Here is an 11,274-nt window from a genome sequence, read left to right on the forward strand (position 1 = left end):
ACTTCATGCCTCGGTAGTTTGTTCTGAAGTCCCACAACTCTTTGCGTGAAGAAGTGCTTCCTGGCTTCAGTCTTAAATGCACTTCTCATTAATTTCCACTGGTGTCCTTGAGTATGGGACTCACCTTGAAGCTGAAAGACTGTTGCTGGATCTACGTTATCAATGGCTTTGAGGATTTTAAATACATGAATTTGGTCCAGTCTTGGGATGCACTTGGTTGCTCTCCTCTGCAAAGCTTCAAGTGTTGCTATGTCTTTCGTGTACTATGGTGACCAGAACTGCACATCATACTCCAGATGTGATCTCACTAGTACATTATATAGTTTTACCCAGTGTATGGGTAGTATGAGTAAGTGCAGAAAGTGTGCTCTGTAATACTGAAATCGTCGCTGTGCCTGGTTTTCCTGGGATAGACTATAGCCTTTAGCAAGCCTAAAGTGGAATAAACAGGTTTAGAAGGATGGATGAAGACTGATCACAAATGTGACTGTGCAGGCTGTAGGTCTGAGAAGGTGACAGATTAACAGTTTAGAAGCCCCCCATCCTCCAAAAGCTCACACCCACATACAAAACACAGAGTATGCACCTTATCTGACTTCTGATAAAGGCAGAGGCTCTATCTTTGGATCCTGTTGTCCTCACTTGTTGTTTTATATCTTTCCTTGTCTCCTTCTTTATCTTTCTTTAAAGCTCTTGTATCTCTCTAAATCTTCCCTGTCCATTTTTTTTTGTTGTTGTTTATCTTTCTCTTCGTACTTCAATTTTCAGTTTACAGTGTCATTGGGAATACACGTTGTTTTATTTTCTGAAACGTGACATTCTAACAACCTACAGTATATTAAATAAAAATATTTACAAGATTAAATGGTAATGTAATTAAAATACCTTATGAAAAGAAATAACTTTACATGCAGTCAAATACTGTATGCTAATGCAGTACTGTGCAAAAGTCAAATACTCTGGGGCTGCAATACATGAATGTTATCATCATAAATTATCTCCTCAAATCCTCCAAGAGATTTTCTTTTTTTTACTATTAAAACAACTTTTGATAATTTCAAAAATATAAAAGTTGGCTAAAACAGCCTAATCATGGGAAGTACAACAAACAGATTCAGAAAAAAACCTGCTTGTAAAAGATAAGCCCAGAGAGGCGAGACCAGAAAAGCTGTCTGAAAATAAGTAAACCTTATTTCAGTAGTTTAAAAATAAATAACTAAGCAAATAAAAGCAAAGTTAAAATGCAGCTGTTGAGCCCTCATTTTTCAGCAAAAAATAATCTTAAAATAGTTTTCTGTTTGTAAATGCACAATGAAACAGTCCTTATCTAATAAAGATAGTAGAATTTAAGTGCAAAAAAAACACCAACCTCATGAACTGTTTAGGTATCATTTGCTTTTTTTGAAATGTACTAAAATAAATTTTGAAATCCATTTTTTAAATACGTGTAGAGCAAAAGAAATGACACAACTTCTAGTCAGATGGGATCTGAAACTTGATGACTGCTTTGCTGGTCCCCTGTACCTCATATTTCTAAATTGCTGCGTATGTCAAATTACTCAGCTGCTTGACAGCTTTTATGCAAAGCTTCATACTTCCAAAGAATTGCACAATTTCAGTCGCAGTCTTTGTGTTTCTTTTTATTTTCTGTTTTCTTTTTCCATTCTATCATGGTACATAAAACATGAAACAGTGACACATGTTTTTATAACCTCTCATCTAGATTACTGCAGTGCACTTCTTTTTGGAATTAGCCAGGCCTCCATTGCTCGTTTACAGCTGGTGCAAAATGCCACTGCTCGGATTTTTAACTGGTACAAGCAAGCATGAGCACATTACCCCAATTTTGGCTTCCCTTCACTGGTTTCCAGTTCGTTTTCAAATTCATTTTAAGATTCTCGTATTTATTTTTAAATACTTTAATGGTTGTGCCCCATTTTATATGTCGGAACTGTTGCACCCATATGAACCATCTCACCCTCTCAGGTCATCAGACCAGATGCTTTTACTTGTTCTTAAGAAACGGTGCAAACTTGATCGGAGGTGATCGGGCTTTTTCAGTTGCAGCTCCAAAACTATGGAACGATTTGCCATTGCACATTAGGCAGGCTCCTTCACTTGCTATCTTTAAATCTTATTTAAATACACTTTTACTCCATGGCCTTTGACCCAGTGTGAGATGTTGACTATCTGTGTACTTTTTTATTATGAATTTCTTCAGGTCTTATGTGTTTCTGTTTCTTTTACCCTTTGATTATTGTGTGTCTTATATGTTGGGTTTTATTGTACAGCACTTTTGTCAACCTAGATGTTGTTTTTAAAGTGCTTTATAAATAAATCTATATATATAAAATTCTTTTTGCGTTTCAAACGGAAATTACGTATGACCACGCCATATGGAAATTGCGTATGACCACAGAACATATTATAATACAGGAACTAATCACTTCGTTTGTGGAAGCCATTTTTATATCGTCTTTATGAATTGTTATTATTTCTGTGAGACTACAGCGCTGAGCTGTCCGCTGCCAGGCGCGTTCTGACAGAGAGGTGTTATTAGTTTTATTTATTCGTCCACGTGACTGTCACGGAAACTGACACATTGTAACTTTTTTTTAGTTGGCAGTACTTGATAGTAGAATAGATGAGGAAAACAGCTTTGCGTCTTTCTACTTTTTAACTGCGCTGAGCTGTAAACAATGTGAAGACGAGACCGCCTCCAGCGGCGACGGGTCGTAAGAACAAAGTGGATGCTGGGAGGCGCGGAATGTCGGGCTGCTCCGCCAGGTCGAGAGCTTTGCAGTTTCGGGCAGTGTCCTCTCTTCTCGCACTGTTTGTGACACTTCAAGTGCCCCTTTGGCTCCTGGGACAGTGAAAATCTTTGCGAATGAGTGTAATCGGCACCATCGAAGCAGGACTCTGTTTGTAAATTGCCCTGCATGACTACTTACTGTCCCTTAAGGTGAGTTTGGGTCACTAAAACCCCACAACACTCAAGGTTGCTTTTGTGATCAATTATTTTAAGAAGATGGAGAGTTTACATCTAAGAAGATGTACAGACCTCTTCATGTAAAGTGTTGGACTTGGGAATTGTTTGGACCTTCTGCCCGTTAAGCACGGAAGGGCAGCATCCACATTTATCAGAATTATTTTTCTCTTAAATCACAGGCACATTGTGCAAGGTTGTCAGGCAGAGATTTGGACGTTCACATTGAAAATATAATTTCTATACCACCAGCACCTTTCAAAAGGGATCTACTACCGAGAGATGATCCAAATACATTTTAGCTGCTGTTAGTACTACTTACCTGTTGTGTTATACCGTCTTTAAAATGTAGTTTACCCGAAACCACTCCAGTAGTGCTCAATGTATCTTTACTTCTTAAAATGTTAATGTTTTACTGTTTAATAACTTAGACTACATTTTATTTTTTTCCCTTGCACTCAGTGAGCGAAGCCACTGGGTAATTAGCTAGTAAATAAATAAAAAAAACATGATGCATCAGACACATGAACCTCTCTTCTGTTTACAAGGTCCAAAACATCCTTGTTCCTTATTCCGTGCTGGTCCATCGTAGGCACTGTACTTCTGGTTGATCATTCCTGTTTTGTCATCCCTCGTGCTTGACTTCAGATAACATACCTGTTTGATTCTGTCAGGGTGAGTCACTGGGTATCTCCAACTATACAACCAGTAGTCACAAGAACATGCACGACTGCCTCTACTTCCTAGGATTATGTAAATTAAGTCTATGAATAATGATTGGTGTGAAAATTGTGTAATGTGACATGGCCTTAAAAATAAACACAAGCAAACAAAAATGAAAGTATGGATCAAGTCAATTATTTAATTTAAACTAACTGTGCAGAAGGCTAGAAATACTCTACACAGCTTGCATCACCTCATATATCTCCTTCTCTTGTTTAATTAAAAAACTTTTTTTCAACAAGAAAGAAATGCTGAAAACAACAAAAAAGTATTTTGCTCTAGAAGATGTTCAAATCGTGTAACGAGAAATGTGCATCTGTAGATTGCTGAGAAACACCTGCCATAATATACCAATACATTTTAATTCTGCATGGTGTCTCTAGTGGTGTAAATTACTGGCCTAACTTCATCGCCTGACTAAATAAAGATTCAAAGCACACTTTCAGAATAACTTAAACCCACCTGGAATTTCAGACTGTGACAGACGGCATTGGCTTGCTTAAAGTCAAGAATTAGGGCTGAAGAGACGCAAATTTAGTGAGGGTTTATTTATGGGTTCAAATCATGTCCAAAAAAAAGTTCTGTAAAATGTACATAAATAAGCAATACATAAGAAAACCCCTCTGAATTTTAGTCTCAAAGACACACTTGTTATTTTCCAAAAATGTGTGAGGGTAAGTTGCTAAGTAGAAAGAAAGTGATGTGAAACTAAACCGAGCACACAAGTAGCATAAAGGCGGTGGACTCATTGATGGAAAAAAGCTTCAAGCGAGAGCTCTTGATCTTTGTAGTTAATTTAATCAAATTGAATCTAATATCGGCATTTCCTTATATAAACCAATGCTTGAATATACAGTACGCAATTATAGTTAAAAACACTCTCCAGGTCATCCTCTCTGGTTCCTTTGCAACAATCTGTCCCTGACTGGGCACTGTTTTCTTTCCCTATCTCCCCTGACACACTTACTTCCCTCCTAATTATCATTACTTTCTAGTCATTCTTCTTGTTTTGCCCTTACATCATTCTGGCTTGTGTTTCTCTCCCTTCTCTCTGCTTTTTGTCACTGTACTTGATTTGGATAATTATCAAACCAAGTGACAGCCTGTAAGCTCTAACCCTGTCATCTGCTACACTAGGACTCCTGCTAAAGCTCATGATTTCATTTAAATCACTCCAGCTACAGGAAACAACATTTGGATGTTTGGCCAGGTCACACCAATCCGTGACTTAGCACACTGACTTTCTACATTGTCCAAAACACTTAATCGATGTTAAAGTCTCTACCTGGCACCTACAATAGCTACTGGCCCAATGACTGATTATCTGTCAGTTTCTGTGTCTTATTGATGCCTATGTAAATTATTATTTGATGTATAGTCATTTGCTTTCAGATGTTTTTGTAAATGCACATATTCTTATCTTGAGTTACTTTGTGATGAAAGACACTGTATGAAATTCATCTATTTCAGAATTGACATACTACATGAAAAATACCTATATATCTTCTCAAACTCACATAACCCAACACAGTGCCATCCATAGGGGACCACATCTGTTCTCAAAATGACTGGGGACACGATAGGAAGCCACCTTGAATGGGGCACTGGTCTTTTGCAGGGCACAATCATAAATACCCATATTGTGTTAGTTCAGAGTCACCAATTAACTTAACATGCATGTCTTTGGGAATGGATGAGGAAATCTCATGCAGGCATGGGGGAGATCATGCAAACTCCTCAAACTCCCAACATTTAAAAAAGGTGATCCAAGTAACTTTAGGTCAGTGAGTTTAATGTGCATCATGGGTAAATTGAATGAAGAAATTATTAAAGAAAAGATCAAGCAGCAGATGTCAGTAACAAATATATTAGTGAACAGTCAGCCTGGGTTTAGAAAGGAGAGATCATGTTTCACTAATATGCTAGAATTCTGTGAGGAAGCAACAGTATAAAATCTGGCAGGTTCATGTGATATTATTTACTGTACAGTCGACCCTTGATATACGACTGGCCTGACATGCGAACAACTTGCTTTACGACCAAAATTTTTGTTTTGAATTACGACCAACATCTTGCGTTACGACCTGAATGCGGTCACGTGTATCCGCTTGTGCAATTGTAAACAAACAGCTGACAGCGTTTGTAAGCGTCAGTCAGAGCCCAGATACATGTGTTTGTGGACGTAATTTCGGTCAGTGCAGTGATTTATATAATTTATTTCGATAATTGCTAAGGAAGGAAGCGAAGGTGACGAAGGTAAAGAAAGTGATCACAATCGAAACGAAGAAGGAAATTGTGTGGAAATATGAGATTGGCGTTTGTGTGACCGATCTCACTAATATGTACAGCATGTCGAAATCCACCATCTCGACAATTTTACAAAGAAAAGATTTGTATAAGGAAACTCCTTCCAAACAGTAACCACCTTCCATTTCATTCTCCTCCTCCTTCCTTCCTGCAAGCCAAAGATGTCAACTTAAATGGTGAGTACAGTATGAAATTATTGTTTCTGGTAGGCTAGGCACTTTTTATAACTTTTTGGTTAGTACATTAGAACAATTATTGGTGTTGTTGGTAAATTATGCACATTATACAACCCTTTTCTATTAAAAAAAGTTAAGTAAGTGTTGCTGTGGGCGGGTTGGAACACATTAAGGGCATTTCCATTATTTCTTATAGGAAAAAGTCTTGACTTACAACCAACTTGAGTTACAACCAGCCCTCGCAAACAAATTGAGTTCGTAAGTCAAGGGTCCACTGTATATGGATTTTCAGAGAGTTTTAATAAAGTATCACATGAGGGGTTAGTAATTAAACAAGAGGAAACAAGAGAAGAGGGTATTTTTGCAGTGGGTGCAAGATTGGGAAAGAAAGTGTTATGGTGAGAGGAACTTTGTCAGAATTAGATAATGTTAAATGTGTCCCTCAAGAATCAGTGCTGGCCCCGCTGCAGTTTTTAACATAAATAAACAATCTGGAGAAGAATATAATTAATAATCTGGTTACATTTACAGATGATACCAAACTAAGTGGAATGACAGATAATCTAGAATCAGCAAAATCATTTCTAAGGGATTTGGACAGAACACCTTTTTGGGCAGCCTTGTGAGAGAGGAAAGTTATGTACAGTAAGTTTTTATATGTAGGAAGTAAAAATGTTGGATTTTAATACACAATTGGAGGATTGAAAGTCATGAAAACAACTTATGAGAAGGGCATAGGAGTCATAGTGGACTCATCACTATCTGCATCGAGACAGTCTACAGAAGTGGTCAAGAAAGCTATTAGTGTCTTAGGGTTTATGTCATGAGGAGTGAAGTATAAGTCAACACAGGATATATGCTTAAGCTTTATAATGCTCTGGTGAGACCTCATCTGTAATACTGAATACAGTTTTAGTCTCCATATTACAAAAAAAAAGAAGCACTAGGAAAAGCCCAGAGAAAAACATATAGGCTGGATCCAGGACTGTGAGCTATGAGCTACGGGAAAGTCTGAAGGAGTTGAACTTTTTCAGTTTAAGCAAATAGAGATTAAGACATGACATGTATCAAGCATATGCGATTAGGTTGTGTCTAACCAGGATAGGTTTTTCATATATTATGGCAGCGTTTCTCAACCTTTAAGTATTTGCGACCCAAGTTTTCATAACAGTTTTAATCGCGCCCCCCCCTAACGTTTTTTTGAAAGGAGCCCACTAATACCAATTTGTTCTTTTTTAATTAATGATATATCATAGATGCATATTTTATTACACCTACTTAACTTTTATCGACATTTATCTAACTCTATATTTATTTTTCTAGTATCAGAATGTAGTTTAAGTTAATTTGTTTTGGTTTCAATAGATGTATTTTTCATATTTTCGTTTCTTGTTTTCTTTTTTTCACATCTTCGCACCCCCTTTTTTGTTACTTCGCACCCCATAGTTTGAGAACCACTGTATTATGGGGAAGAATTTTAAGGTGACACAACTAACCCAAGTTCCATTTTCCTTAAATTGGAGAAGGACAATCTATCTCAGAGGACCACCAACATCACTTTTGCCATGAGCTGTGGTCTGACCTCGCCTGCCACTTCCGCTTCAGTAAATAACGACTAGAAGACTTCATCATTCCTGATCTAACCTTAACTGAAATGGCGAACCAACTGAAAATGTTTGGGTGACATCAGCATCAACGCATAAACTAACCTGTTTTTCTTTAAAACTCAATACAACCAGGGCATTAAACGGAGCTACCCAGTGGTATGCCAACACTTCATCTTGTTTCTTTTGCTTTATTTGCAAAAGACTGAAGTTTTTAAAATTATTAAATAATTAGTATGGTAGTTATTGTGTAGAATGAACCAATTATTGTTTTGAATTAAGTTCTTTAATACTGTGTCATGAATGGAAATTTGTTGAGGAAAGATTTTGCCCAAAAGTTAGGAACTTTTCTTCACACAGAGAATCATAGATGCATGGCCTAAATTACAAAGTTGTGTAGTAAACTGTCAAAACTACACTGTCAAAACTACACTTAATGTTATTCTGGAAAAATTAGCAAAATAGGATTGGAGAGCTCATTAGGCTGAATGGACTGTTCTCTTCAAAGGTGTTCAAATGTTCTGATATTCAGATTAAACCAGGGTTGGGATTCAGACTCACAAAACTGGATCTGCAGAACAAAAGTCACTGTGCCACCTTCATTCTGTAGAAACAAGATAAGAAATAGATTTCAGTGAAATATGAACATTTTGAAATGGTGATGCGCTGTATTTATTGATTATATACTATGTACTAATTATATGTTATGAGCTGTATTTTCTACTTTTGTAGATAACATCATGGTGATGCTCCATATTGTACAATGTACTTTATCAAACTGTGTTATGATGTGCCTATTATTGTATTATTGTGTTAACGCTGAAACAAATATCTTGCCTAGAAATAAAAGTATTAGGTTAGGGCATAAGAGAGAAGATCCCTGTCAAATTGAGTCGATACAAAAACGGACACATGACATGAAGTCTCAACATTCATTTGTGAAAAGGATGTTTGCTGAAAATTATATGTTAACCGATTGGGACCAGATTGTAATGAATAGGCACACAAAAGCAGGGCAAAAAGGGAGTGAAACATATTGAAAAGACCTAAACACCGAGACAGGTTTCTAGAGTAGACCTTTACTGGCCTGAATAATCATAGGCCTTACCTGAGGCAGCCAGACCCCAAACTCCTCAGGCAGGCTTTGTCCTGCACACACCCAAAATGGGAAACTGGCTTTAAAAGTTTAACAAATATTTTAAATTTTATAAAATATACAAAAACACCCCTTAATGGGGGAGGTAACCATCAGTCTTCTGACTTGAGAGGCAAGTCGCAAAAAAGAATCTTTAAAAATAAGGAATTTATTCAAGAAATAATCATGAAGAAAAGGCAAAAAAGATTTGCCTGAAAAGGCTATCCAAAGAGAACAGGTCTAATCTGTGATTCAATTACACAAAATGGAAGCAAAAGTTTAAAAAAATACAGAATAAGCACAATACTATGCTCACAATGTACACTCTTCAATAGTTAACCAATGAACCACTGAAGCACCTTGTACTCAGCCTAATAAATAAAGACAGGGGGTGGTCCTTCAGCAGTGATATCATGGCGGTCCTGTCTTGGGGTCTTTATTCAATTTTTGGTGCTTTTTTCTTTATGTTTTTATATGAGTATGAGCACACATTTTTGGTTTTTTAGCATCTGATTATGAAGTTGACATCAATTTTTTCATTTGATTTTTGCGTTTGGTTTTTTAAAATTTATTGCTAAGGGTCCTCAGAGGTTTTTGACTTTCAATTTGGCTTTGATAATGACGCACTAGATTTTGGTTTGTTCAAAGTCTTTTCTCCTGGCTACTGTTAAAATTGTCTTGCTAGTCTCACTAGCATAATGCAAAACACTAGGAATGAAAGAAAATAGAATGCATACATAAAACATAAATAGTAAATGAATAAACATAACATTATTAAGAATATTTCCATAATAACAAACATATAGGAAAAAGAATAGTTCAAAAACAGCTTAAATATTGAATAAACAAGAAATAAACCTAAGTCTGACAAAGGAGTGTCACACACGTGCACGTAAGTGACAGATTAAGGCCTGTGGTGATAGTAATGTCCTGACGCTCCAGGGGTTGCTGCTATGAGCGAATGTCTTTTCTTTTCCTTCGTCTACAGAATAGAAAATTGATGGCTGTTCCTCCACTGACATCACTTCCTGTCTGCTCCCACCTGGACCTGCCTCTTCATGCCAGAAATGCTCAAAACTGGAACATTGGCCATCTTAAGTCAGTTCATTACTGGACTCGCACCTGAGAAGACATTATAAACTTGTTTTTTTTTTTTGTTTGTTTTTCCAACAATTATATGGCGCTCACCTTCTGTTACCCAAACTCTTCATGATCTTTTTGTGTCATCTCTTACAGCAGGTATTCTTCATAAAGCAGCAATCGGATGACTGGGGCAAAGTGTATTTGAGGACATTGTGTGTAAATGAGGACAAGCCTGTGATTGTGATAAACCTGTTTCTGAGCTACTGAGAAACGTCATTGCCCAGTAGTCGGCAAGTGTGTGCCAGGATCTAGAAGAGGAAACGTGCAGTTTAAAGTGAGTTAGTGCTCTGCTACAGAGGAGATGTGCCTGTCTTTCATACATAACATTTCAGTGTGCACATTTCAAATGAAGTGGATGTTCTGCTTGATACTTTCATAATATAACATGGCGTAGCTTTTGTTTGCAGAGTGGGCATCCATGTACAATGCCATTTGTCAACTGAGGATATGCATATCGTAAGAAATAACATTATCTATAGATGATTTATTGCATATTCCATTATACCAGAGTTAGATTTCAATGTTCATCCAACACTGAGCAATAACTGGATTACCATGGGGTATTTCACATACTGCTGGAAACTGCATAATTTTAATGAGGAATTATAAGGAAAACTATTCCTCTACTGTACATGTTGTATTTGTGGGATGACTGAGTATGCTGCACTGACATGTGGAGAAATTACGCCATGCCACTATTAAAGGGGCCTCCCAGCTCCAGGGACTTAAGTGAAATTCCTGTTCATGTGGAGGTCTCTCTATACCTGGGTAGTCCAAAAACATACCAGACACTTGCATGCTAGTCTAACTAGAGACTCTAAACTGGCCTTTTGTGACTGTAATTTATAATTTTGCCTACAATACACTGATATTCCATCCTGTCTTGTCTTGCACTTGACGCTTCTGGGATATACTCAAGCACCAGCTTCCTGCAATTATTAATTATTAATAAAACAGATTGAAGGAGGGTGCAGCTGCAGAATACAGTGTTAAGCCAACTGGTAATTTTCAATGTAATGGGATTAAACTAAGAAAAAAATACAGCATTGGGCTTTAAACAAAAGTAATTTAATTTAAAAACAGAAATCCTGAATGTTCTTCATGCTGTCTGACTCGCTTATGGCCTGAGGTTTTTCTCTGTCTCTTCATATTTTTCTGTTTTTTTAGTACATTTCACCTCAGGGCATACAACTGCTTTGT

The sequence above is a fragment of the Erpetoichthys calabaricus genome, chromosome 1, assembly GCF_900747795.2.
Source record: "Erpetoichthys calabaricus chromosome 1, fErpCal1.3, whole genome shotgun sequence".
Lineage (NCBI taxonomy): Eukaryota > Metazoa > Chordata > Cladistia > Polypteriformes > Polypteridae > Erpetoichthys > Erpetoichthys calabaricus.